General features: G+C 48.5%; 1 long non-coding RNA gene across 8 annotated transcripts in view; it reads right to left on the bottom strand.

The window, feature by feature from the left end:
* LOC135903540 (uncharacterized) overlaps window positions 1–26,860 on the bottom strand; it is a 616,847-nt gene extending 589,987 nt beyond the window's left edge. For all 8 annotated transcript variants that reach the window (XR_010564839.2, XR_010564840.2, XR_011512712.1 and 5 more), the window contains exon 1: window positions 26,503–26,860. This is a non-coding gene — a long non-coding RNA (uncharacterized lncRNA). The remainder of the gene's footprint in view (window positions 1–26,502) is intronic.
* Between the last annotated feature and the right edge of the window lie 829 nt (window positions 26,861–27,689).

The raw sequence follows: 27,689 nt of genomic DNA, 5'->3' as shown, positions 1-27,689 counted from the left end.
ATTCTTCTTGCCAGCGACAGGAGGAAGCTTCAGGACTCCCTCAACGTCAAGTTCTGCCAGGTGGGCCCATATTCTGGACGATAGGCAGCGCCTTTGGTCCGCCACGCAAGCGCGGCAAGCTAAGCCTAGCATCTCCACGTACGCCACCATTGCGCGGCCGCCACGGCGGCGGGGCTTGCAAAGCCTAACTTGTCGCCGGAGCTCATTGGGGCTCCCAGTCGCCGACGGCAACGTGCCAGGCCTTTCCCGGCGTTAAATGGAAGTTGTCCAGGTAGAAGGAACAGAGATCAGGCCGCAAGATTTCGGCGAGGGAGCAGGGTGGTGCGATGTCAAGAGGAAGAAACAGGCCACCGGTGTGACCGAGTCGGCGGATAACCAGCAGGAGCACATGCAGCGACGGACGGCAGCCACGTCGAATACGGGATCCACCTCAGCGCAGTACAAAAGGAAGTACGCCCGACAAGTGCATCAGATTGCCATGGCAAGCCGAATGCCAGAGTTACCGCCGGACGATTACAAAATCGTCGTACGCCCCCGAGGCGGTTTCAACGTACGCGATTACGGGACGGATCGCATTTACTGCTGCCTACGTAACGCGGCGGGTGTAAGCAGAGAAGCGGCCGGGGAAGATAGCATCTGCCTGAACGTTAAACAGAACGTTGTGGTGCTCAGCACACCGTCTGAAGACAGAGCCAAACGTTACGGAGCTATTAGCAAGCTTTGCATCGGAGACCGAGAGTTCGAGGCGAACGCCTATCAAGCCGCCCCGGAGAACACTTCCAAGGGCCTGATCAGGAACATTACAAAGACCGAGAGCCCGGCAGACGTCATCGCTAATCTAGTGACGCACCGCAACCCCGGTGTGCTGCACGCCAAGCGCATGGGCAACACAGACAACATAATCGTTCTGTTCGACGGGTTCCACGTACCGAGATACGTATATTACGGACCTATGCTCGTCAGATGCTCCCTCTACAGGAAGCAAATTGACGTATGCTACGAGTGCGGGAGGGTGGGACACCGCGCCGACGTGTGCCCCAACCCCAACGACAAGATTTGCCGTGGATGCGGACGCAACAATCCGTCGCCTGACCACCAATGCGAGCCGCGTTGTCGACTATGTGGCAAGGGACACTTCACGGGAGACCGCATGTGCAAGGCGCGATACAAGACCCCGTACATAGTCAAGCGCCGCCAGCTAGAGCGGAAAAGACACGAAGAGGAAGAAGCGGCCGCAGAGTATGGCAGCTGTTACAACAGCAGCAGCGACTGTAATGGCAACGGATGCTACTACCTGAATTACCCAGAGATAGACCGTGATTTAGTCACCGACAACCGAAGAGGAAGCTCGGCTAGCCGCGGCGGGAAGGGCGCCGTGGGAAAATCCCGATCCCGATCCCGCTCTCGCCACCGGCCACAGCGGCCGAGAAGCACGTCGATGGCGCGCGGTGGTGCCGGTCCGGGCATCGCAGCTGTCGGCCACATCAGTCAACAAAGTCAGCAGCAGCAGCAGCCGTGGCAGCAGCAACAAGGTCACAGGAGCACTGGGCAACAGGTGAGCTGGGCGGCTGTCGCCGTTTCTCCCGGCGGCGGAGGCGCTCCGGTGGGACGCCCTGGCGGGCCCGCCGTCGGAGGCGGCGGTGGGAACGAGCTCGAGCGAGCGATAGAGCGAGTACTACGACAACGCCTAGAACCATTAGAATCGATGATTGCCGAGCTTAAACGCGAAAACGCGCTCCTTAGAGAGGAAAATTTCAAATTGAAAGGCGAGCCTCCACAATCGCAGCAACCACAGCAACGTCACACGATGATGCCGCCATCCTCGGTGCCTCGATCACCGACTCCATCTCGGCCTGAGCCGGCCGGGTTGGACACGGATGACGAGGGTAGCTCGATGGAGACGGCGGATGAACGGGATAATCGTCCAGTTACCGCGAAAAGGATCGCACTAGATCCCGCAAGACCCGACACCAAACAGCCATGCGGCCGTTACGAGAAATTAGAGAAACGAATAGACGGCATCGAGAAGAGCCTCGAGGAACGTTTTGCAAAACACACGGCACATATGAACGAAATGTTTAATAACGCGGTGGCTAAGCTCTCTGAGCAAATAACACAAATGCTCGCCGCGCACTTGGCGCGCATAGACGACATAGAAGCGAGGCTGCCGCCAGCTGCGGGTAGACCAATAAGAACGATGAGCAAGCCCTACTCTAGACAACAACAACACAATCAGCCGCAGCAAAGCACGCTCACAGACGTAGAGACACAACCGCAGCAGCAACCAAGTCGCCTCGATGGCGACGGGTTAAATTAAACACAGGCATCATCATGGCTACACACGCAACGAACCACACTAACACTGGGAAACAACAACAATACACCATCTGGCAGTGGAACTGCCGGGGCTACAGGAGGAAGCGCGCTAATCTCCAGCAATTCATACGCAGCCGCGAGACGAAACCGGACGTAATCCTTTTACAGGAGACAAACCATCCGGTCAAACTTGCTGGCTACAAGGCCATAGATGCGACCGCGACGGACAACAGGCAAAGAAGGAAACGGTCTACACCCCACGTGGCAGATGGCGCGGGGCGGCGGTGGCGCGCCGGCCGTCGCCCCCGCCCCGCCCGTTGCCGGTCGCCGCCGTGCTCGTTCGGCGTAACGTCACTGTAGCGCAGCGCGAACTTCCCTCCGTAAAGATACCTCACGTATTCGTAGAATTAATTCCTAAGTGTGGCCGCGGACTCTTCGTCCTTAACGTGTACAGTAAACCCACGCTGCAGCACCGCTTCGCGGACCTGCTCCGGGGCGCGCGCGCGGCTTCTGGCGGCGAGCCTCTAGTTGTTGCGGGCGACTTTAATGCGCCCCACGGAGCCTGGGGCTACGCCCGAGAAACACCCAAGGGCAAACACCTTTGGGAAGACTCGCAAGACCATGGGCTTGAACTGATCGCGAATCCCGCCGATCCCACACGCCGAGGGAACAGCGTGAGTGTCGACACGCTACCCGACCTCGCGTTCGTTTCGAACGTAACCACAGCGCACTGGCAAAACACGCAAGAAGATTTAGGAAGTGACCACATGCTGATCGAGATGACGATAGGCACGGGCCCGAGCGGTCGCGGGACTAACCCTGTAAGCAAAGGCCGTAAACTCAAACTTGTGAAGTGGGACGCGTTCCGCAAGAAACGAGAAGAAGCGGGGCGAGGCGATGAGCCGATTACGGGCATAGACAAGTGGACCGCGACGCTCAGAAAGGATGTAGACGCGGCAACGAGCGAAGTTCCGCCCGAGGCGAACCTTGAGATAATTGACAGCAGGCTGCTACACATGTGGGAAGCAAAGCGAGCACTTCTAAAGAGATGGAAATGTCAAAGACACAATAAGGCTTTGCGCAAACGCATAGCACAATTAGACAGAGAGATCGAAGAACACGCACTCCAGGTATCCAGGGCACAGTGGGAGGCAGATGGCCGGGGCGAGCGCTTGGCGCCTTTTTCGGCACCTATTAGATCCGGAGGAAACTAGGGCCGCCCTAGGCCACAAGACTCATAGACTAGTAAGAGATTACAAATGTGATAACTTCTTCGACGCAATACGTGATCGTTACTTTAAGAAGGCCGAAAGCATCCAACATGCCGAATACGACGGCGTCGCAAACGAGACATTGGACACGGAATTTAGCGAAGCAGAAATTCGGATAGCCCTGTTCGAACTAAACACCCGATCGGCGCCCGGCCCGGACCGGGTTACCAACAAGACTCTCCGTAACCTAGACGATGAGTCGATCTCCCGCCTCGCGACCTACGTCAACGAGTGCTGGCGAGGGGGCTCCCTTCCCGAAGCGTGGAAACGGGCCCGCGTTATCATGATTCCAAAACCCGGCAAGCAAGTTACCCTCGATAATCTAAGACCGATTTCGCTTACGTCTTGCGTTGGCAAAGTCATGGAACACGCAGTTCTCACCCGCGTGACAGACTTTCTCGAGGATCGTGACGAGTTCCCGCACACCATGCTAGGATTCCGCCGCAACCTCTCCTCACAGGACGTATTGCTTCAGCTTAAACACCAGATCGTAGACGACACTTCCAGCTCCACTAAGGCAATCCTCGGCCTGGATATTAAAAAGGCATTCGATAACGTTAAACACGAAGCAATCTTAAAAACAATTAGAACGTTAGGACTTGGCCAAAGAACGTATAATTACGTTAGAGATTTCCTCGCGTGCAGGCGTGCATGCATCGTCGTTGGCGACGAGGAATCGCCGGAATTTGAGACGGGTGCGTCCGGCACGCCGCAAGGATCCGTCATATCACCATTACTCTTTAATTTAGTTCTACTCGGTCTACCCGAGAAATTAACAGAAGTTGAAGGATTGCATCATAGTCTATACGCGGATGACATCACCCTCTGGGTTCCCGGGGGAGGATGTGACGGTCACGTCGAGCGAACGCTACAGGCAGGGGTAGATGCGGTCCAGAATTACTTGCGTGGAACGGGCCTCGAGTGCTCGGCTACCAAGTCCGAACTGTTAATCTACAAACCCACAAGGAGAGGTCGTAAAACCCTGCGCGACGAAGAACGGGAATACTCCAAAATACGTATTATATTGGCAGATGGTACTCCCGTACCGCACGTAGACAAAATTAAAATCCTGGGGTTACACCTGCAGGCAAATGGCCATAACGGAGAGACGGTGCGAAGACTTCGTCGTTCGGTAGATGACACGATCCGGCTCTTGCGTCGCATCACGAATAGACGCAATGGTATGCGTGAAGACTGCGCGATCCGTCTCGTGCAGGCGTACGCGATAAGCCGCATAACGTATGTTGCCCCCTACCTTAAGTGGATAGGGTGCGAAAAAAACAAGGTCGAATGCATGATACGAAAGGCTTTTAAGAGGGCGGTCGGCGTTCCACTCAACGCGAGCACCGACAAGTTTCTGGAGCTCGGGCTTCACAACTCACTTGACGAGTTAATCGAGGCGCACGACATTGCGCAGTACGAACGATTATCTAATTCAAAGACAGGTCGATGCATCCTCGAGACACTCGGCATCGCGTACCACACTCAGCATGGAGAAAAGATGGCGGTTCAGGCCTCGGTCCGCGACCGCCTGATCATCCCGCCGCTTCCCAAAAACATGCACCCGACGCACCACGCCGCGAGGCGCAACAAACGAGCCAGAGACCTTCAGAAGAAGTTTGGCAACAACAACGAGGCGGTGTACGTAGACGCTGCGCGATATGAAGGAGAGAAAAGCGCACACGCGATCGCAGTTGTAGACCGCACGGGTAAGTGCCTCGCGAGCGCTACAGTGACCACAGGACACACGGAGGCGGCCGAAGAAGCCGCAATAGCCCTAGCACTGGCCACGGTGCCTAGCGCTGCGATCGTGATCAGCGACTCGCAGGCGGCAATCCGCGGCTTCGCGCGCGGTCGCGTCTCGCGGGAAGCGGTCCGCATACTCCAAATTTGCGACGACGGCGGCTCGTCATCGCCCTCGCAACCCCAAAATTCTACAGTCTTCCTCCTCTGGACCCCGGCACACACCGATGTCCCGCTCGCGGGCAACGAGGCGGCCCACGCCACGGCTCGAGGACTCACACGCCGAGCCGCCGCTGATTATGTGGCCGCCTCCGCCCCCGAGAGCGGGGCATCGGATATGCCGGATCGGGACACTGCAACAGAAACACAGCAACAAGAATCACAATGGGCGTGGGGTGATCGCCTGACCACGTTCAGAGATCTCACCCAACACTACAGACTCCAAAGACGCACATTCCCGCCACCACACGACAAGTTAAACAGGAATGAGGCCGTAACTTTACGCACAGCTACCCTAGCCCCGCGGTCCTACATCACTTCTACCCAGGTTTATATCCCACAGATGCCTGTAAAGCTTGCGGACAGCGAGCAACGCTGCGACATATGCTATGGGAATGTACCGGCAACCACGGTAATGGGACCACATCCGTTCGCGACGCGACCGTAATCGCGGCCGTTAGCACAGTACGGGAAGCCTCGAGCTCGCTTCTCCCCGACGCCGCCCCAGCTGCGGGTCCCGCCGGAGACCTTCTCCATCGGCGCCGCCGCCGCTGGGAGGCGGCTCTCAAAAGTTCAGAGTTGGCAGACCAACTCTGGGCCGTCCGGCAAGCCAAAGATGCCGCCCGAGTCCAAGGACTTGGAGCCGCCACCTGAGGCCACCACACCGAAATTGCCGGCCATTCATTAATAAAGTTTCTTCTCTCTCTCCGGTATGCGCTGTTGTGACCACTTCCATACCAGTTTCATTTTCAACCTCATATAAAAATTGAACAGCGTGATACGAGGCACAATGAACGCAGAACGAAATGTTTGGCACCAATGGTGAGTTCACAATTTATGTCACTTTAAACTGACATCATGTCATTCTTACATCATAAACACAAAAAGCAAGCGTTCGTATTAAGGTTCGTCGTCATCGTCGTCGTCGTCGTTCCTTTCTTGAAAACGCCGCGCCCGCTACTTTACTGTCGGCAATGTTATGTCATGCTGATAGCGCGCATGCCGTTCCTTACTGGAAAGTACCGGGCTAGCAGCGTTAAAGAAAGGAAATGCCGACAAGACAGATGACGTTTATAGTTTTGTGGCAAGACACGACTCAAAGGGTGTAAACTTTTCTTAGAGTGTGTCGTGGTTCTACAGTCTGAAACAAATTTACAGCCTTTGCGTCGTATCTTGCCACACAACGATAATCGTCATCTGTCTTGCTTGCGTTTCCTTCCTTGAAAACGCTACGCTCGCTACTTTCCTGTCGAGAACGCTCCGTCACGCTGACAACGCGCATGCCGTTCGTGACTTGGAAGTACTGGGCTCGCAGTGTTAAAGAAAGAAAATGCGGACAAGACAGATGACGATTATCGTTGTGTGGAAAGATACAAGTCAAAGGGAGTAAATTTTTTTTTTTAGAGTGTTCAGCTCTTGTAGTACATCCGAGTGGCAGTTGGCACTTATGAGTGCTGTATTCTCTGATGACTCCAATCATTTCTGATCACATTATGTCCAGCGGAAAGCTGTCACTAATAAGCGCGAGAGCTATCTAAATACATGGGAACGGTGAAGTTTTCTCGGTGACCACAGCTGAAATTTTAATGGTGCTTGCTAAATTTCAAAGGGTAAAATCTAGTTACTTGGCAGAAAGTTAATTAGCAATATATGCCCCATTTTTGTAAATTCCTGGCAGTCTCAAAACTTAAAGAAACGCAAGTATAAGGATTACAAGTGTTCATTTCCAAAAAAAAGCGATACCACAACTATGTAAATTTAACCTAATAATGCATCTAAAGTGGACAAAATTGTTGTAACATACACTGCTCTGAAATATACTACTACTCTCAGTAAAACCATAGTCCTTTAAAATTATTGCTAAACCCTCGTAAACATTTTAACAATTTCATGTAAGCTGTAAATTCGCATATCACATTTGTCTGTTTTAGATGCTCTAACATAATGAATTTACACAACTGCAATATATTTCTTTTCCGATTTTTTATTTATTTATTTATTTATTTATTTATTTATTTATTTATTTATTTATTTATTTATTTGTGCGCAGTTATGCTTTTGTAAACTTCGTGCTTATTGAGGGGGTGAGGAGGGGACATAAGTTTTCGGCTACTTTGCAAGAAATTCGAGATGTAAAATCAAATTTCCGTACAAGAGCAGCTATAATTTAATTTTTTCCCTCAACAGCAACACATATCCAAATCTGTCCAGCGGTTGTCTCAAAATACCCTTTCTGCGTTTTACATGTACTTGAGTGACGAAATCGGAGATGGCCTCCCACAAAACTGTCCTCTTAAGTCGACAACGTTATCTTCTCTTCCTTATCTACCCATGGCATCAGATACTCTTCGATGAAGACCGAAGTTTAGCATAAAATCAATAAGATCATTTCAAGTTGAATTCGGTGCACGGTGCTGTAGCATAGGCAAGTTATAGTCGCCCACAAGAATTTAACTATTGTCAACATTGTATTCGGTGATCACGCTTTCATGACCCAAAAGAGGCCAGAAGGCCACCAGTAAGTAGGACACAATATGCGCGCAGACTTTTGGAAGACAGAGACTCATTATATGTAGCATCACGTATCAAGACAGAGGGAACAGGCTTCTTAATGAGTACGGCTATGCACCGTCTCGAGTTGGTCGATTTTTACGGACAACAGAACAATTTGCCCGCGCTATACCCAGGTTTTAATAATAGCACCTCTGTCTGGGTTGTGCTCGATTAATAGGTTTCTTTTAATGTTTTCATTTTTTTTCGAGCTGCTGCTCGGATTTTATCAACATTATTTTTCTTTTCTTTTTCTTTTCATTTCTTTCTCGAACCGCAACTCTTCTTTCTTCGTCCTAGATAGAAGTATTGTCATTAATTTTGCAGTCTATCGAAAAATTAGTGTAAGGGGCACTTCTTTGTTCACGGTCAGCTTTCGCACTTTTCGAGAGTTTTCTTGTTTTGTGGCGTAATCTGCGACTGAAGTATCCCGCTGTAAGGGGAAGTCGGTGTTCATTATAAATTGCTTATTTGCTTTTTTAATCTAGTAGCTATAAACTGACTAGTCTGTTATTAGTTGTGATCGATTCGCTTAAGCTGTGATTTCTTATATGGTACACGTTTTAGGCTTAGTGCATCCTCTCTTGACGCCGCATTCGAAAGTCTAGCTGTTTCCGCCGTCAGCCTCGGGTAACCTATAAAGAATAATATTTCATCTTTTATAGCGAGTCTCTAAACCACCAATCCTGTTTTTAACCTTGTAAAATTTCCAATACATTCTTTTTTATATGTTTATACAGCATTAAATCTCGAATTTCGAGTGTTTTTTTAACTCGTAGCCTTAAAGTTGAAGCAAGCATAGACTAATATTGCTTTCTTTTTAGCCCAATCACGTCTCCGCTCCTCTACATTCTCTGCTCATTGGCGTAGCTTCGACGTACTCTTTTCCTTGTTTGCCGAAACATATTTCTTTAAAGTATTTCTGAAGCCAAGTTTCTCAAACTTCTGCCAATGCGTGAAACATCTAGAACGAAAATGTAAATGCAATAGTCGTCCAAACTTTCGTTTTTTCACCTTTCATAGCCTTGTCTGATTGGGGAACTCTCGAAGCGCCATAGCTTGAAACTTTTCGGTACAAGCTCGTCGTCCACTGTCGCACCATCTCTCCTTTAAATAATAAAACAAACGAAAAGTTGAAAAGTGAAATAAAAATTCTGAATGGTGCAGGCGAGTTTAGGCGACGCGAAATGCCCAGAAAAACTGTAGCTAAAGTGAGTCAGAAACGGAACTCGACTTTCCAACTGCAATCAGAAGTTCGTCTCTCGCTAACGAAGCGTATTTCTGACTCAGTTAAAGGAAAAGGAAAGGCAGGAGAAAAATACGGCAAGCTTGAAAAAAAAAATCACCTTGTAAGGCAGAAAATACGCGAAGCCGGCAGCGTCAGCGAGGAATCAAGTGTCATAGGTTGCAAAGTCACGCCACAAATTAAATGTCCGCCTCATGACATGAGAAACTCAGTTCGTACGCATCTTCGTTTGAGATCTCGGAGGCCATGCTCTGTGGAGCGCTACTGCCTGCACGCAGTCAGACTAGCACAGCGAATACCGCATACTTCCTTAAGAACAGCGAGATTCCCTCAAAGAAAGGTGCGAAGAGATAGCACCAGTGAATCCTTCTATAGAAATATATCATGACACGTGAAGCCCGGGCGCCTCAAGTCCTACCTGCCAATACCTCTAATTTCATATGCATGTCATCGAATTATTGGAGCGAATGGTCTTGTTTCGCCTAGATGACAGGCTAGAGAAGCTGAATTTTTTCTCTGATGTCATGAGTGGCTTTCGTCGCCGCCGTTCAGCTGTGGACAGCATCTCAGATCTTTTCTCAGCGCTCGAATTTGCTTGAGGAAACGAGCATTCCGCCTACATACTTTTCCTAGACATACAGGAAGCTTTCGACTCCGTCCCGCATAAGGCGATTATTTTCGCTCTAGCAATCGCGGGAATGTCAGGTCGTCTGCTGCACTTTGTGCACAATTTTCTATCAGAGCGCCGGATGAAAGTGAGTGTCGGAGGAATAACAAGTGAATTCCGAAATGTGGGGTACGGTGTGCGACAGGGCAGCGTTTTTTCGCCGCTTTTGTTTAACACCGTACTGGCCACGCTTCCAAGTCGTTTGCCTCGTGACAGCGACTTCCCTGTGAGCATAGCTATCTACGCAGATGACATTGCTCTGTGGATAAGCGACCCTTCGCACCTTGGTCCGTGGCTTCGTGCAAGCTTTCAAAGAGCTCTAAACGTGACTTCGGAGTACTTGGGTGAAGTTGGTCTGCACGTATCACCTGCTAAGTCGGCTGCAATAGCATATCACCCTAAACAACGCGCTCATCGAAGAATGAGCCGACTGTACCTTGACGAAAGGCCTATAAGCTTGGCGCGACAACACCGTTATTTGTGGTTAATTGTGGATGATCGCATCTCATGGCGTCCGGTCGTTAAATATGTACGACGCAAATCACACTCCCTCCTTAAGTATGCGGCCGCCTTGACTGCTAGAAGTGCTGGCTGCGACCAAACAACGGCTCTCCAGGCGTACCAGTCATCTGCACTCTCAGGCATGATGCATACGTTACCAGTCCTGAACGAACCACCCAGTTTGATGGCAAACTTGAACGAGATCATCGCGTTGCCCTTCGACTAAGGGTTGGATTACCTCGTGAGGCTCAATATCTTGCATTACTCACTGAAGCGCATCAGTTACCCCTGAGGCAGCAAGCAGACCAGAGAGTTCTATGTCATATTGAGCGTATGCTCCGCGCATCGAATTGTCAATCACTCTTTGATCGTCTCATTCACCACCCGTTATCTTGCATGAGAAAAATTGCCGCATTATTTGTGAATGTCATTGGCATTTCTGAACATGCTGCTTCAGTTACGCCTCCGCCTCCAAAAGATATCCAGAAGCATGTATTCCCCATTTACATCTCATTTCCTAACATAAACAAAAAGTCTGAAACGCCTGTTTCGGCAATATTCTAATTGGCTCAATCTCACATGCTCGAAAGATTTCCAGATTATCTTCAAGTATTCACAGATGCGTCGGCACACAGCGAAGGTCAAAGCGCCTCTGCAGCTTTTTTCTGCCCTTCGACTCAAGTACGACGTATCTTTCAAATAACTCATCCAACTTCTTCAACAGCTGCGGAGCTAGCACCGAATAATGTTACACTTAAATGCGTGCAAGAGGAGTTAACCACGTCGAAGATTGCCATATTTATGGGTTCCCGCGCTGCCCTTAGCAGGTTACAACGCAGTCAGATTGATCGCCCAGTTGTCCGCAGCACCACTGACTCTGCAAACAAGATTTCATCACGGGGGGTATCTCTCGCTGCTCAATCGACACACACGTCGGAACCGCCGGAAATGAAAAGGCTGATCGAGTGTCTTCAAGTTGCACTCATAACAGCTGTGTAGGCCCGGAAATTTGGGGTAAGATTGACCGTGCTCGTCTGCTGATTCGTCGCCACCAACTCAATCAGCATCCAGACCAGCGCGTCGCAAATGGAACGTTCCTGCCCCTGTTAAGAACGGCCAGCTGCAGTGCAAGTTTGCCAGCCATTTACGCCAGCGGTGGCAACCTCATCTTGGAATTCCGCCGCCAACCTCTAGCCACGGCGTGACTAAGTCGACTTTGTGTCGGGAACAATACGCCCATCCTCCACTCTCCGTCGCTTCAGCTAGGATGCGTTCGACGAAACATGCTTTGTGCTGAAACCGCCACCATTACGCTCTAGCCTCGTCGCCGTTGTGACTGAAGGAGTTCGAAGAAGCAGTCTTTGTGCGCAACACGACAACGCCTCCCTGTTCTGCGATGAGTGGGGGAGTTGCCGCGGGAACGCCGACGAAGCCTCCTTCCCACGCGCCGACTAAGACACAAGACAATGTGCTACCCGGACGCGCTACCCGGGACGGCTCAGAGTTCTGCGAAGCCCCTCTGACGTCGGCTCCGGATCATTGCACCTGTGTGTGTGTGTAACCCATCCCGGGGAGAGTTGGCCTGTTTACAATGACTTGACGAACGTTTTCCGTCCCCCTGGAATCAAGGGGGGACCGAGTTCTTATAAGCCACTGTTGTGCGGATTCTCGACACTTTCTTAAGCAGTCATGTTAGACTGAGACACTCTCTCAAGCAGTCGTGTTATGCGGGAGACACATGGTGCGATTTTCCGTGCGATCAGTCGTACGGCGCGTCGTGTGCGACTTGCCGCATGCGGCGATTCGGGACACATGGTACGAATGACCGAGCGGCGGCTAGCTCCGCCCAGAACCGGCGCCCCTGCGTGGAAGTTTGGAATGCTGCATAACTTCGAACAGAAAGTGAAAGCAAACGTATTTGCACAGCTCTCTTGTTTGGAACAAACGATGACAATATAAACACGCCCATGGAAGCACTGTAGACGTGTTTCCACAAGGCCGCGTTACCAGTAACGGCTCCTTTGACAGCCGCCGATGGCTGTGCCGGCAGGCACAGCTCGCTCGGCCACCGAATCCGACACCGGTGGCGCTTGTGACACGATCGCCGATCGCTTGCAGCTCGTAAAACGAAGCGTCTATGTTAGTCGGCACAACGTGTACGCAGTTATCCTACGCTTATATTGCAGCACATTTGATTTCATTGGCGCCGACAGAAGCGAACGAGCATGCCAGGCGAGCTTGCGATCGCTGGGAGACCGTGTAGGCCTAGCTCGCCGGCCGTCTATCCGAGGCCGAGGGCCCATGCCGATGCGTCCGCAGCTCGTAATTAAGCGTCTAAATTCATCAGCACAATCAATGCTTGAACATTTATGTTTTTCTTAAGTGAAAATACGGTTAGTTTTCTCGGTGCCGTTAGTAGCGATGAGTAAACACGCCACTCAGGCGAGCCGCTTCGTATAGACGATTGCTGGCGCATCTGCGCTGACGGCGTCCGTTTACTATATCGCACGACGTTTCATAACATGCACTCTTTTGAGGCCACTTTATTCTATAAGTTATTTCGTGTCAGAAACAAATTGCTGCTTATTTATGTGCCGCCGTCAGCGGCGAAAGAGGCCCTCGTTTCGACCAGGGAGAAAAAAAACAGACATGATCGGAGCGGCGAGGCGCTCGCTCGCCGGCTCCGCCTCGTCGGGTCTATGACGCGGCCGTGACGTTCGCGCTACCTGCGCTGTCATTGGCTGCGGTCGCCCGACCGATGCGGCGGTCGCACGAGAATATTCAGCAAGTTGGTCGCATGCGCGGCGTGCGATTCGGCGCCGCGTGCGGGGGATTTGGTTGAGAACCTGTTGAGTGCGGCTGCCGGTGCGAATGGTCGTACGACCGATCGCACCCAAAATCGCACCATGTGTCTCCCGCATTAGACTGACGTACTTTCTCTCGCAGTCATGCTAGACTGATGAACTGCATGTAAATACTGTAAATAAACCCTTATTCCTCGTTCTCGATACGAAGCAGTCCTTCCCTTCATCAACGTTCTCAGCGTGGATAAGTTGGACGACGGCATGGGCCAGCCACCTTCGAATTCATGCCGGACTCCAATCTTGACAACGGGTTAGGAGCGATGGGATTGAGCCCTCAATCCTGACACCCCGTGTTCGCAGTCGAGGCTCGCCTCGTCATGCTAGAGCGCAACTACTCAAACTGAGTGTTGGCTGCGTGAACGTGCGCGAACGTTTATACAGACAAGGACGTGTGGACAGTCCATCGTGTACGTCTTGCGGCTGCTGCGAGACACTTCACCTGATATTGGAGTGTCTCGCTTTCAGTGTGCAGTGCATGTAGCTAGTAAGGGACTATCATCTCCTTGGCCTGTGGTGTACGACATTCGGCGAATGTTTGTATTCCAGTGGTTGTGCGTCTCGATGCGATCAAGCTCATCGCGCTCTGCTTACTTTTCTAGAATTAATTGACTTAGGCTCACGTTTGTAGCGTCGAAACTATTTCTTCTATTTAACATTCTGTAGCAGCGTGACCTTCAGTGACCGGTCCTACTGTTTGTGATCTGTACTGTGTGTTCTACTTTATTCTTTCAGATGTTTCCTGTTGCTTTTTCTTTCCTCTTTCCTCCCCTCCTTCCTATTTTCCATTTCTGTGTTGCGGTCACCTCCCTTCTGTAGAGTAGGCAGGTGTTGTTCCCCTTCCTGTGGCAGTTGCCAGCCTGCTCCTCGCTTTCCCTTTTCTGTTAAATGTATCCCACAACACGGACCAAGCTCAGTTTCCTTTGGTGTCACCATGAGACGAAATTATTTATGTTTCTTAATTTTTAGAAGTTGACTACAATTTACGAATTGAGTGTTATCGTAAGAAAACTCCAGCCATGTTAACGTAGCGTCGGCGCCAATCTGGTCGTACGTTTACATTCTTTTTTTTTTCGCTGCCAAGAACACTGCTTTTAACCAAGGTGGCACCCTACACACTTCGAAGCACTAATCTATCCCTTTAGCCTTACAATGTTTGTGCCAAGGTCTGTTTAGTGAGGCACGCTGGCTCTTTGACTCCAGGGCGTTCCACTGTGTCGGCATTTTTGTCTCCATTTCCCCCACTCACTTCGTCAAAGAACGGTCAAGCCGGCTCACTGGGCACTGAAGCTCAAGTGATATTAGGTTTTTCTTCCTTTTAGCGTTATCCATTTACCCTTCTCCGTCTTCCCGCATTTACAGCTTTCTCCCAGCGTCGCTTCGGTTCTTTCCCGACCGCCTTCCAAACTCTTCGCTAGTTGAGTCCTCGAGGGGCTGGCTTTGTGCGGCGTTTCTCCTTTGAAGTTGTCCCACTGTTAGCCTTCTCGTCCCACCAGTTCGTTAGCGATTTATAAGTTTACGCGCCGCAACCTTCAAGTTCGTGTTAAGCGACCCCGGCTATCGCAACCTGTAAAGCAGTGATTTGGGCTCCTGGTACCTGCTGGCACTTATTGAAACATATGCACTACACATTTTGAAGAAAATGGAAATTTAAGCGTGAAAAACATGATAATGTCCTCATGAACGTCCAGGAAGCTTGTAGAGAGAGCTCGGGTTCTATTTTACTAAACAAGAAGGTAAATAAAGTAATGTGTCCTAAATACGTCATAAATATCAAAGCTATATGCGAGGGTGTGTTTTCCTGACAGAGTGCAATTGAATCAAGTTTCCGTTTTCACACTTTATCCGACCAGTGTTATGACAACATGACAGAAGTTACGCAATAACACCACGCCCCATGAAAGTTGCTCGCTCTTGAGGACGGGCGTCCTAGTTTATAATGGTTTCTCTGAGCAAGTCGGGTGCACCTGCTAACCACTGTATTAGGCTCACATGCTCTTTGCCTTAAACACGGAACAGAAAAAGTGCGTAGGATCATAATGACCGACTGATGGGCTGGTCCAATGATAGGGAAGCGTAGATGGAGTGGGGAACTTCAATAGACTTTTTTAACGATCGATATGTTATTGGTCTGTAGCGTTCGTAGCCTCACGCGATGAGGTGCATAAATAGTTCAGAAACCATCGAAGATGATTGTAAAAGTACGCAAATAGCCGTATACGTACCGGAGAAATTAAATGAACGCGCTATACTTTCGAAGTAGCTTCGGTCGTCGATAATGATGCTTAATGATGGCGGCTCAAATGATCTTCGGCATGTCGGCAGTCGATGCAGTTTCTATTTAGATTTGTTCATTCTTTGTCTACAGACTGTCTATTAACAAGAGTCGATAAAGTTTCTATTTCTTTTTGTCTACTCCCGGTTCATAAATTGTCTATAGAACAAGGTCGATAAGATGTTTGTTTCTTTTTGTCTACTTCCGCTCTATAGACTAGCTATAGACAAAATTCAATAGAGTCTATTTAGTTTTCTTCATTCTTTGTCTATAGACTGTCTATAAACAAGAGTCGATAAAGTTTTTATTTCTTTTGTCTACTGCCGGTTTATAAATTGTCGACACAAGAAAGTCGATGCTCGTTTCTTTTTGTCTGCTTCTCTTTATGGACTACCTACAGACAAAAGTCGATGTCGTCTCTATTACTATTCATTCTTCGTCTATAGACTGTCTATAGACGAGACTCGATAAAATGTTTGTTTCTTTTTGTCTACTTGGGCTCTATACACCTACAAAAAATGTTTACAGTCTACAGACAATCTATGAACATTTGTCTATTAAGTCTATAGACTCTATAAACATTTCTTTAGACTTGTCTATAGACAGTCTATAGACTCAGAGTTTTTATAGACTAGCCTATAAAAAGTGTAATGCCATAAGTAGGGTTGTACGTAAAATGAAAATTTTCGTTTGTAGACAATAGTCTGCAGAATGACTATAGACAAAAGTGTATAGGCATATACAATTCTACTTTTGTAGGTTGAACTCTATGCATTTTCTGCAGAAAGATGTCTATAGACTGTGTATAGAATATTCCTATAGACCAGTCTATAGACTTATGGCCTCGCACTTTTTATAGGCTAGTCTATAAAAAAGTCTGAGTCTATATTGTTTGTAGAGTAATGAAAATTCACGTTTGTAGACAAATGTTTGCAGAATGTCTATAGACAAAAGTGTATGGGGTTATACAGTTCTATAGTTGTAGACTGAAGACTATAGATAGTCTATAGACAATTGCTTATAGACATCTTAGGGACTTCAGTCTACAAAAATAGAACTGTATACAGTTCTGCTTTTGTAGACTGAAATCTATAAAATGTCCATAAGCAAACGTCTATAGACTATCTATAGACATTTATGTATAGACATTTTATAGACTTGAGTCTACGAAAATAGAACTGCATATTCCTACACACTTTTCTCTATAGACATTCTGCAGACATTATATATAAACGTGAATTTTCATTAATCTGTAGACAGTCTATATAGTGTCTATATACAGACTCAGATTTTATACACTAGTCTACAAAAAGTGTAAGGCCATGAGTCCATAGATTGTCTATAGACTGGTTTTTAGGAATAGTCTATAGTCTATCGACTTTAGCCTTATACTATTTGTCGACTATTGTCGATACAAGGTGTTCCAGCTAACAAATTTAGTCAAGCTGTTCAACGCAGAATAATGTAAAAAAGACGGTGCAGTAAAGTCTGAGTTTAAAATGTATAGTCGTAAGCCATCAGAAATGTGACCTGTAGGCTTTTTTTCTAATAGTGTATCTTGCACCGTGTTTTTTTAATCTTTTATTTTAATTGAGCAGCTTGCAAAAATAGCCGGGATTGACACCCTATATACTAGCTATATAAACCACATTTTGCCACCTATGTTTCGATTATATATAAACACTCGCTGCCAGGGTTGCTAATAAGTTGTCTATTGGAAAGGCATATAAAAATTTATTGCATCCAGTGTGCATACGGGAACATACCTAGTGAAATGTACATAGAAAATCATGCATGCGGATGGAAGCAGTCGAAAAATGTCAAATGCATGTAGCCGTGAATATTTATGTAAGACTGCATGATCATTTGTGCACATGCACAGTTAAGAAATATTACAGTTGCATGCTATGCATCCGCTTGAATGAAATCTGCTAGCTGCTATATACAAGTTAGCTAACAATATTGTTTACATATGGTAGGGAAATAATTTTGAACGTATTTGTGCATGTGAAAATGTTGCTCCTCATCTGCAAATATGCATTATTGTTAGTGGATTAAAAATTCTCCTGAACCAGCCGTAATCTCATATGTTCCATAAACAGAAACAATTGAAGTTCTGAATCATGCAGTGCAAAAAAGAAAACGAGTGCGCCGATACTGAATTACCTTTTGATTGAGCGGTATAATAATTTTCTTAAAATGCAGGTCTTACGCTATGATGGAAAAAGACTATGAATAGATTTACAGACTACTTCCCCTTGTCAAGCAAAGTCGCCAGGCCAGCCTTAACCTTCATGCCATATGTTCCAAATGTGCTGCAAGTGCATGCTGCAAATAAGCTGCTGCAAAAATTGAATCCAAATATAACAATTATGTATTCTTTTTACGTTCATTAAGCAGCTTAATATATTTACTCAAACCACTTAAGTCAATACTCAATATGGTTTAACTATGACTAATGGCTGCTTGTGAATACAAATCAGTGCTATTATTCAATGTTTCATTTTATGGCAGGATGAACAATTGAACAGTCACAACTGCTGCTGGTGCTGCAGGAACAGTATGTTGCTTTTGTGACAAGTTCATATATGGCATATTATTGTAACTATCCCAAATGATATCTATATCAATAGCTGAAACAAGGTTACCCAGTTAGGATTGTCTGTGCATTTTTTGGCTGGTAATTAAATATGCCCGCGCAGAGTGATATGCACAGAAGAGTGAATGGAGTATGGACAGTATCATGCCAAAGATTTATTTTCCTGAATATACATTTAAATGTCTTTCTCATACTCTTAAATTTCGAAATAAGAGATGTTTATTGTTTTTCTAGATTATTATGCACAAATAACAACCACTTGTCGGACCTGTAGCCGAAGGCTAGTTGAAGGTCCGATAAAAAATATAAAGGAAATCCTTGCACAGCAGGAACAAAAAAAGAGCAACAGTAATTGTTTATACAAAGTTTTTGATTGTCAATTCACAAGTCGACTAAAGTAAGTAAATACATCAGAGTACCAAAGAACAGTGTAAGGGGCACCGCTCAAATACAGGAGAATACATATCTCAATGTAAGGATGTGTGCTATGATGTCGATTTCTTTTACGTATCCCACAAAAAAATTACAAACAATATCGATCAGTACTAAACTGGCATAAACAGAAATGAATGCATCGTAGGCCATAACTTCAACAGAAGGCAGATGGATTGATTGTATTGATACGGTCACTCCTTAGCTAAGAGATAATGAGGTTGCTAGGGCATGCTGACACGGTTGCAAGTTAGGTACACCACATGAGCACCCGAAATACCACGCGAGCACTTTGTGTCGTGGCACGACAGATATACCACTCCTAGGAAACAAAACTGAAACTATAGTTCGAATGAATGCTATCACAGTAAATTATTTCAGGTGCTCTCAAACGTGAGTACTTCTGGACTTCCAAGGTTCAGGACTTTAGTTCACGCAAAAGAAAAATTGAGTAAGAAATGCCATGAAAGTATGCTTCACTTTAATTTTTTTGCAATAAATGGGACCAAGTTGCTTCAGCTCTTTATGAGGTGAAAGGCTTTTAAAATACTTGTAACAGAGAAATTCTCTGGAAACTTTGTATGAGATATAACAAGACAGCATACCTATATGGACATTTTAAAGTTCTCCGATCTTTTTCAAAGCCTTCCATGGCTGTTTTCATCAAAATTCTCTGGCAATCTATGACACCCGCAGCTTGAGTGCAATAAAAAAATATTGTGGTTTAATGCTTGCCAAGTACTGCCATTCCATATTTAGATAAAACGAATAACAAGTCAGTCACTTGACATGCAGTATTAGCTTAAATTATATTCAGTATTAACTGAAATGAATGCCTTGTTTAATAAAGCTGACAAGGGCTTGGGAAAGTTCGTAATTGATGGCCACACGAGCGCAACACGGAAGACAAGGACACAGAGACACACACGTAAAGCAAATGCAACAATGTGAGGGAAAACTATTCAATAGGTTATTTTTACGGTTCAATAGTAGTTTTATATATAATTTGCTCTCACCATTTATGTCTCTAGTTCACTTAGTTTACCTCTGACTAAAGACTACACGGCAATATGAATCAGTACCATTATGATGTTTCGTTATATTACAGTATGATGAGCAGTTAGACAACCGTAATGGCCGCCGGTGCCAGCAACGGTACGTTTTGCTTCAAGACAGGTTCATATGACACATAGTGTGCTTATCAAAATAAGAAACAAATACGAGAATCCCAAACGATTCCTATAATAATATTTGCTGAAAAAAAAAGACACCCGACTGGACTGTGCACATGTTTCGGGTGTTAATGGAATGCACCCGTGCCGAACCAACATGCTCAGAACAGTGACTGCAGTTTTGAACAATCACGTTAAGAATTGCAATTTATTTCCGCTTAGAACAGTCTGCGATATCTCTTTTCTCACATTTCAATATGAATACTGTTACGTTTCGCCTACGACGCGCGGTAAAGCCAGCGCGGATGCAACGTACGCCGGAGCTTCGTTCCAAGCGGCGGACATTTTGGCCCTTTCGGAGCGGCCGCGAGCGCGCCCCGCCGAGCGCGTCCCGGCATGTTCAGTGCCACGTGTCTTTGTGTGTGCGTGTGTGTGTGTGTGCCCACGCTTGTCAAAGCGCGGCAGCCGGGGAGAGGAGCTCCCCCAGTGTGAAGCGAGGAGGTCTGTCCGGCGCCGGCCCGGCTGATGCGTCACCTCCTTGTCCCAACGTGTCTCTCAGTCCGTCCGTCGCTGCCGTCACGTGGTGTCATCTCGTGACCTTCCCTCTTGCTCTCAACTCCGAGAGTATAAGAGCAGCTGCCCCCGGACGCCAAGAGAGAGGCTCCGATTTCTTCTGTTGCGTAACGTGCTCTCCCGTCTCTCTACTTCGGTCGACCTGACCGCCCGCTCTTTGCGATGCTAGAATAAACAAGTTGTTCTGTTAGCAGTCGCCTCATGCTTTGCTGGGACCTTCGGATGCTTCCAGTGTGCCCCAGGCCGCCAGGCCTACGCTACCCTTGGGGCTTGCGACCCAGTTGCAATAACGGGCGTCAGCACTGAGGTTCCAACAGCCGGTGCCATCGGTGCGGATCAAACATCTGGTTGCCAGCGGTGAGATCGCGACAACGGAGGCCAGCAGCGAAGAAATGCGGTTGACTGTATGCTGAGCAGCACAACGACCATCCGGGAGCAGTGCAACGAGCCCTGTGTGATGACTGGTTGCCTGCAGCGGAACGACTGCGCTGAAATCTTGGCTGCGAGGTTTGGTGAGTGCGGGACTTTCTTCTTCTGAGTTTTGCCAGGCTTTTGTTAGTGTCAGAAACAGAGCTGGTAATTGTGGTTGTCGTTGCTGCCGGGTTAGTTGCGGCAAGACAATAGTAGGCAGTAGAGAAAGCAGCATTCAGAGCAGCCATGGATTTGAAGTCGTTGCGCAAACCGAAATTGTTGGAGCTTGCAAGAGAGTTGGGTCTGGATGTCTCAGACAAACTCAGAAAACCAGAACTGCTAAGGGTTATTCTTGAGTTAGGAGCTGAGGATGACGAGCTGTCGGAATGCCTTGAGACCATTGAGGAGAGGGAGACTGCAAAAAGGCAGGAGCTTGAACGTAAAGAACAGAGAGAGAGAGATGAGCTTGAACGTAAAGAACAGAGAGAGAGAGATGAGCTTGAACGAAAAGAACGAAACGAGAAAGAAAAAGAAGAGCGTGACCGTCAACACGCTTTGGAAATGAAGCGTCTCGAGGTGGAGATGGAACGCGCTCGTAATGGAAGTCAGGCACACAGTGCAGGAGAACGAGTATTGTTTAAAATGACTGACCTGATGCGGCCGTTTAAGCTTGGAGAGGACATTGGTTTGTTCCTGGTTAACTTTGAGCGAACGTGCGAGAAGCAGGGGTTCTCTCGGGAAACGTGGCCACAGCGCTTGCTCACTTTGTTACCCGGCGAGGCGGCCGACGTAGTCGCTCGCTTGGAGAGAGAGGAGGCAGAGGATTTCGACAAAGTGAAATCGAGTCTGCTAAAAAAGTACAGGCTGTCCGCGGAGGCGTTCCGTCGGAAGTTTCGAGAAAATGAGAAAGGAAAAAGTGAGTCGTATACAGAGTTTGCCTACAGGCTTATGTCAAACATGCAGGAGTGGCTCAAAGAAGAGAAAGCGTTTGGTGACCACGAGAAAGTTCTGCAGTGTTTCGGGCTGGAACAGTTTTATAGTCGGTTACCTGAGAACGTGCGGTACTGGGTCTTGGATAGGCCAGACGTTAGTACGGTGGCTAGAGCCGCTGAGCTAGCCGAAGAGTTTGTGACGCGTCGGGCTCGCGGAGCTAAGGACGGTCAAAAGGGCGAATTTGGCTCTAAGTTCGAGAGGCCGAAGTTCACGCCCATGAGAGCAAAGGGGGACACACGTACTGCGGATGCGAGTGAAAGCAGTCCGACCGAACGTAAGGAGACGGCGGCAGCCGAAGCCGAACGCAGAAAGCGGTCCGAGACGAGGCAAGCGCGCGTGTGTTATACGTGCCAGAAGCCGGGTCACTTTTCGGCGCAGTGTCCGGAAACAAAAGCAAAAGTAGTGTTTTTGTCATTATGCAGCACTGACGAGAACATGAAGCTTCTCGAGCCTTACATGCGAGACCTCTTCGTGAACGGGAAGGAGTGCCGAGTGCTTCGCGATTCCGCAGCTACGATGGATGTAGTTCACCCTTCTTACGTAGAACCCGATATGTTCACGGGCGAGTGCGCATGGATCAAGCAAGCCGTGGAAGCTCATAGCGTGTGTCTGCCCGTAGCAAAAGTGCTTATTGAAGGACCTTTCGGAGCACTTGAGACGGAGGCGGCAGTGTCATCTATGCTGCCCCCCCAGTACCCGTACCTATTTTCGAACAGGTCCGATCACCTCCTGCGCGAGAAGGGGCTTTTGTTTGGTGAGGCTAGCGTTCAGGCCTTAACCAGATCGAAGGTTCGGGAGCTCGCTGCAAAGGCGGTAGTTGCGGGGCCGACGTTGTCGAACGATGAGAAAGGGTCAGAGGCGCAGCAAGGTGATATTCAGAGCACGCCCGAACTGAATAAAATTGAGCCTGTAGCGTTAAAGGCACCAGATACTGGAGAGGAAATTCCCGATGCGGGAAAGTTAGAAGAGCTATCTGCAGATTTGCTCATCGCGCCTACGTCAGACGGACTTAATAGGTTGCTAAAAGTCAGCCGGTCGGCTTTGATAGACGAGCAAAAGAGGGATGGCAGCCTAGAAAACATACGCTGCATTGTCAAGGAAGGTGTCGCCAAGAAAAATGCTCGCTTTGTGGAAAGAGGTGGGGTCCTGTACCGGAAGTATATAGACCGCAGGGGAGTGGAGTTCAATCAGCTGATCGTGCCTCAGTGCTATCGTCAGGATCTGTTGCGCTTGTCGCATGGGGGTTCGTGGTCCGGACACCTAGGAGTTAAGAAAACTAAGGACCGTCTCTTGCAAGAGTACTATTGGCCAGGGTGTTTTCGGGACGCAGACCACTTTGTGAAGACATGCGACACCTGTCAGCGGGTGGGCAAACCAGGGGACAAATCGAGGGCGCCGTTGAAGTTGGTACCTGTCATTACGGAGCCTTTTAGACGGCTCGTTATTGATACAGTGGGACCTCTGCCGGTAACAGCCACGGGGTACAGACACATTTTGACTGTGATCTGCCCAGCGACTAAGTTCCCTGAAGCAGTGCCGCTTAAAGAACTCAGCTCAGTTGAGATAGTCAATGCACTACTGTCCATATTTGCGCGAGTTGGTTTTCCTGCGGAAATCCAATCAGATCAGGGCACAGTGTTTACTAGCGCTTTGACGACAGCCTTTCTCGAAAGGTGCGGGGTAAAGCTGCTACACAGCTCAGTGCACCACCCCAAGTCGAATTCCGTTGAGAAGCTCCACTCCGTCATGAAGCGCGTGTTGAGAGCATTGTGGTTTGAACAGCAAACTGACTGGGAGCTGTTTCTGCCCGGGGCGATGTTTGCATTACGGACCGCGCCGCATGCGGCTACGGGGTTTTCGCCAGCTGAGGTAGTGTACGTTCGCTCGCTGCGATATCCGCTTCGCATGCTTCGGGACGGATCACTGCCCTCTCCAATGGCTGCAGACTACCTCTTTCACAAATGGCCGCCTCCTGCGCTGGAGCCTTGCTGTGCAACAACAATCTTTTGAGGTGCGTTACAAAAAGGGGAGTCTCAACGGTAACGCCGATGGCTTAAGTCGAAGCCCCTAACGTGGGAATCAGCCTCAAAATTGTTTGTTATTGATGTTTTTCTTCCTGAGGCAGGATTTTTAACATATTGCTTTTGTGTAGTGTTTCAAAGTGATAATGTGCTTTCTAGTGCAATTTTCCAATTTGTGGACGCGTTCTGAGTGCTGCTAGACTACTGTAAGGAACTAGGCAGTAGTATTAAAGGGGAAAGAGCCTGGCATGGCTTAGTGAGGGTTGTGCCGTGCTTGCTGACTGAGCGGCTGAGTTTCGGCGTAGTTCTAACGCTTGCTGGGAACGAGAGAAAAATGAGAACTCTCCCGAAGTCACTTTGCAGTGTCCTCTGTGAACCTGAACGTGAGAACGAGGCCTTCTCGGTGCGCTGCGCTCAAGAAACGCCGAGGGACGACCGACTTCGGTTATGAGCATCATTGAGCGACATCCCTCCGGACAGCGGATGCAGTCCCCTGACCATCGGGATCTCCCTCCCCCGGCGGGGCGGTCTGTTACGTTTCGCCTACGACGCGCGGTAAAGCCAGCGCGGATGCAACGTACGCCGGAGCTTCGTTCCAAGCGGCGGACATTTTGGCCCTTTCGGAGCGGCCGCGAGCGCGCCCCGCCGAGCGCGTCCCGGCATGTTCAGTGCCACGTGTCTTTGTGTGTGCGTGTGTGTGTGTGTGCCCACGCTTGTCAAAGCGCGGCAGCCGGGGAGAGGAGCTCCCCCAGTGTGAAGCGAGGAGGTCTGTCCGGCGCCGGCCCGGCTGATGCGTCACCTCCTTGTCCCAACGTGTCTCTCAGTCCGTCCGTCGCTGCCGTCACGTGGTGTCATCTCGTGACCTTCCCTCTTGCTCTCAACTCCGAGAGTATAAGAGCAGCTGCCCCCGGACGCCAAGAGAGAGGCTCCGATTTCTTCTGTTGCGTAACGTGCTCTCCCGTCTCTCTACTTCGGTCGACCTGACCGCCCGCTCTTTGCGATGCTAGAATAAACAAGTTGTTCTGTTAGCAGTCGCCTCATGCTTTGCTGGGACCTTCGGATGCTTCCAGTGTGCCCCAGGCCGCCAGGCCTACGCTACCCTTGGGGCTTGCGACCCAGTTGCAATAACGGGCGTCAGCACTGAGGTTCCAACAGCCGGTGCCATCGGTGCGGATCAAACAATACATTATTGGCCACACTTTCATTAGAATGCACATGAATGGGGTGTATTATTAAGCTTACTTATCAGCTAAAACATGTTAAGATTTATTAGGTGTCTTGAGAAGGGTATAACAAGTGCAATGTCCACTAGGTGCAGCGGTGCAGTGCAGCGGTGGCGTAGCGGTGGCGGTGCAGCGGTGGCGTAGGGGTAGAGCACCCGCTTCGCGTGCAAGAGGTCTATGGTTCGAATCTTGGTGCCGCGCAATTTTTCACTGGATTAACAAAAATCCGCGTGCTGATAAAATTGCATAAACAGGCCTGAAGTGCGGCCTGATGCCAGTGACCAGAACCGGCAACGCACACCTTCACCAGAGCAGGATTGGCCACCCTGGTGCAGTACTTGGCCACAACCTCCTATATGAACGCAACAATGTCGACTAAATTATTTGAATAATCTGTGCGTTATCTATTAAGAAAAGACGACCAAATGGATAATCTGGCTCTTTTTTTTCTTTTGTACAACGCACGTAGTATACAGTCTGTCCAAGACGATGGCACTAATGGAACAGTAATGAAAACTGGATCACTTATTACGCACGACAAGGGCTTCATACCATGCACGATTGTCAAAAATTGAATCTGCGCCAGTAGCTGCCTAGCGAATAACAGCACGTAAACTGCATAACGCCGAAACATCGAAAGCCGCTTAACGCTTTTCAAATAGCCAGCAAAATAACTCCTGCTGCTAAACTGTTCATAAAAGAGACCCGAAAAAAAAATCTATCATCACACCCGATGCCTTCAGTTTGAAACATATAAAGGTGCTTCCCCAAGCGACTAAAGTATTGTTCTCTTTTTCTTTTTCGCCTAAGTTGCGAAGCTGCGATTGACTAAGCTTATCGCATGTTTCGCGCTCCGAAAGCTTCTGCGGTTGCATATATTTAGATTGGGTGCCAGGAGCCTTAACTATACTGCTACTTTTGCCCTATACGAAAACGGCAGCGCACGCACTGCTGATGCATGCCCCTAAATACGGCCTTTCATCCGAGTACGCTAGCATTTATTCAAGTATAAGTTTCTGTTTGCAAATTCCTCATGCTAACAAAATTTGGAGGTGTATACGTAAGGCGTGCCACGAGAATTTCACCACACATGCGGCGCAGCGGTTATGGCGGCCAGATCGAGCGCCACGAAATGAGATCTAACGACACTGGCCACTCAACACACACAATCCGCTTAGTGGCTGCTCAGCATCAAAGTGAAACACGGTGTGTGTTCTTTTTTCTACACACATCAACTATGATGCTAAAATCAACGAGCGTGAGCGATCGCTTACCGTGAAACATTCCACAGAAGCGAGAAATCAAATCATGTAAACGACAAACCGACACTATGCCCGAGCCGCCTACTCTACATGCAGCCGGTTCGCGCTACAAAATGCGCTCACTTAATTATGAGCTACTGACGGATAAGATCTTTGCTAAAACTTACCATTCACTGTAGTTGGCGTGTGATGCCACAAAGAAGACACGCCTAAACAGACACCAAGGTACAGGCAGGCACTGCCCACCACGCACACTGCTGCAACAAGCGTCTACGTGTCTAGCGCACTCGCTGAGAATTCAATTTGACGCTGAGATGGCACACCACCGTTGCTGCAATTACGCATGCGCAGGCACTCAGGGCGTCGAAGGTGTGCCATGGTGTGCTTCGAGAAGTCCGAGCGCCTTTTCCTTTTTCATTTTCTTTTTGTTTCCTCACCCTCTGCGCGCCATGCGCGCGGGACGGGTTGCTTTTCTTTTTCCATTTTCAGTTTCTTTTTCATGCATTAAGGAAATACGCTGGCACGTTGTATTACAAACGATGTTGGCTATCGTATCTTGAACTGGAACGCATACGTGGTTGAATGCGCTGTTTATAAAAGCCGTTACAGGGCTCGTAAGGCGCCTGCATTATCGCCAACGACGACGAGTAACACAGTGCATTTGTAGTATGTGTTCCAGCGTACCACCAATTGGGATACCACACATGTTAGTGCAAATTTTCTGATCCGATGATAGGTCAAAGCAATTAGTAAAGCAATGACGTACGCACATGCGTGGCCGCGCAGGCATATCGCCTGCGAAGGACTGGGTGAGCTCAGAGGATTTGTCACATATTTTAAGTGAATGACAAACTGATGAGTTTGCAGTACAGGATACCAGCGAAAAACCCTGACGTTAGTTACGCAGCCAAGACAAGAGGACGACGTGAAAAGTATCTGAGGATCGGAAGACACAACGCGCACACCACATGCGCCACATGGTTTCATCGCGCACTCACAAAATCCGCGTTGTCAGCTACAAACATTACGAGTGTCTGTGCTGTTACCTAGACGCCTGTTTGGAATCCGCTTGTAGGTAAATTTAGCGTTCATAACACCTATTATCATGATTGAATCGGCGTTTTGTTTTCTTTATTCTACTGCCGCGAAAGTCATGCTGTGACAACTGTGAAAACTGTCTTGGGATTGCCGAGAGCAACTACGTAGATCATATTATGTGGTCAACAAATGCGGAGGTATAGACTATGTATATACTAAAGTCTTCAAATAGGCTCTAAAGCAATCTCAGCCGTGTACAACTTCAGTGGCTTATATCTAACGTAGCTCTGTATTATTCACCGGCACCTGCGCTAGG

This window comes from Dermacentor albipictus, chromosome 1, assembly GCF_038994185.2.
Source record: "Dermacentor albipictus isolate Rhodes 1998 colony chromosome 1, USDA_Dalb.pri_finalv2, whole genome shotgun sequence".
NCBI lineage: Eukaryota > Metazoa > Arthropoda > Arachnida > Ixodida > Ixodidae > Dermacentor > Dermacentor albipictus.
The sequence above is the reverse complement of the archived record's forward strand: the minus strand, read 5'-3'. Positions and strand labels throughout refer to the sequence as shown.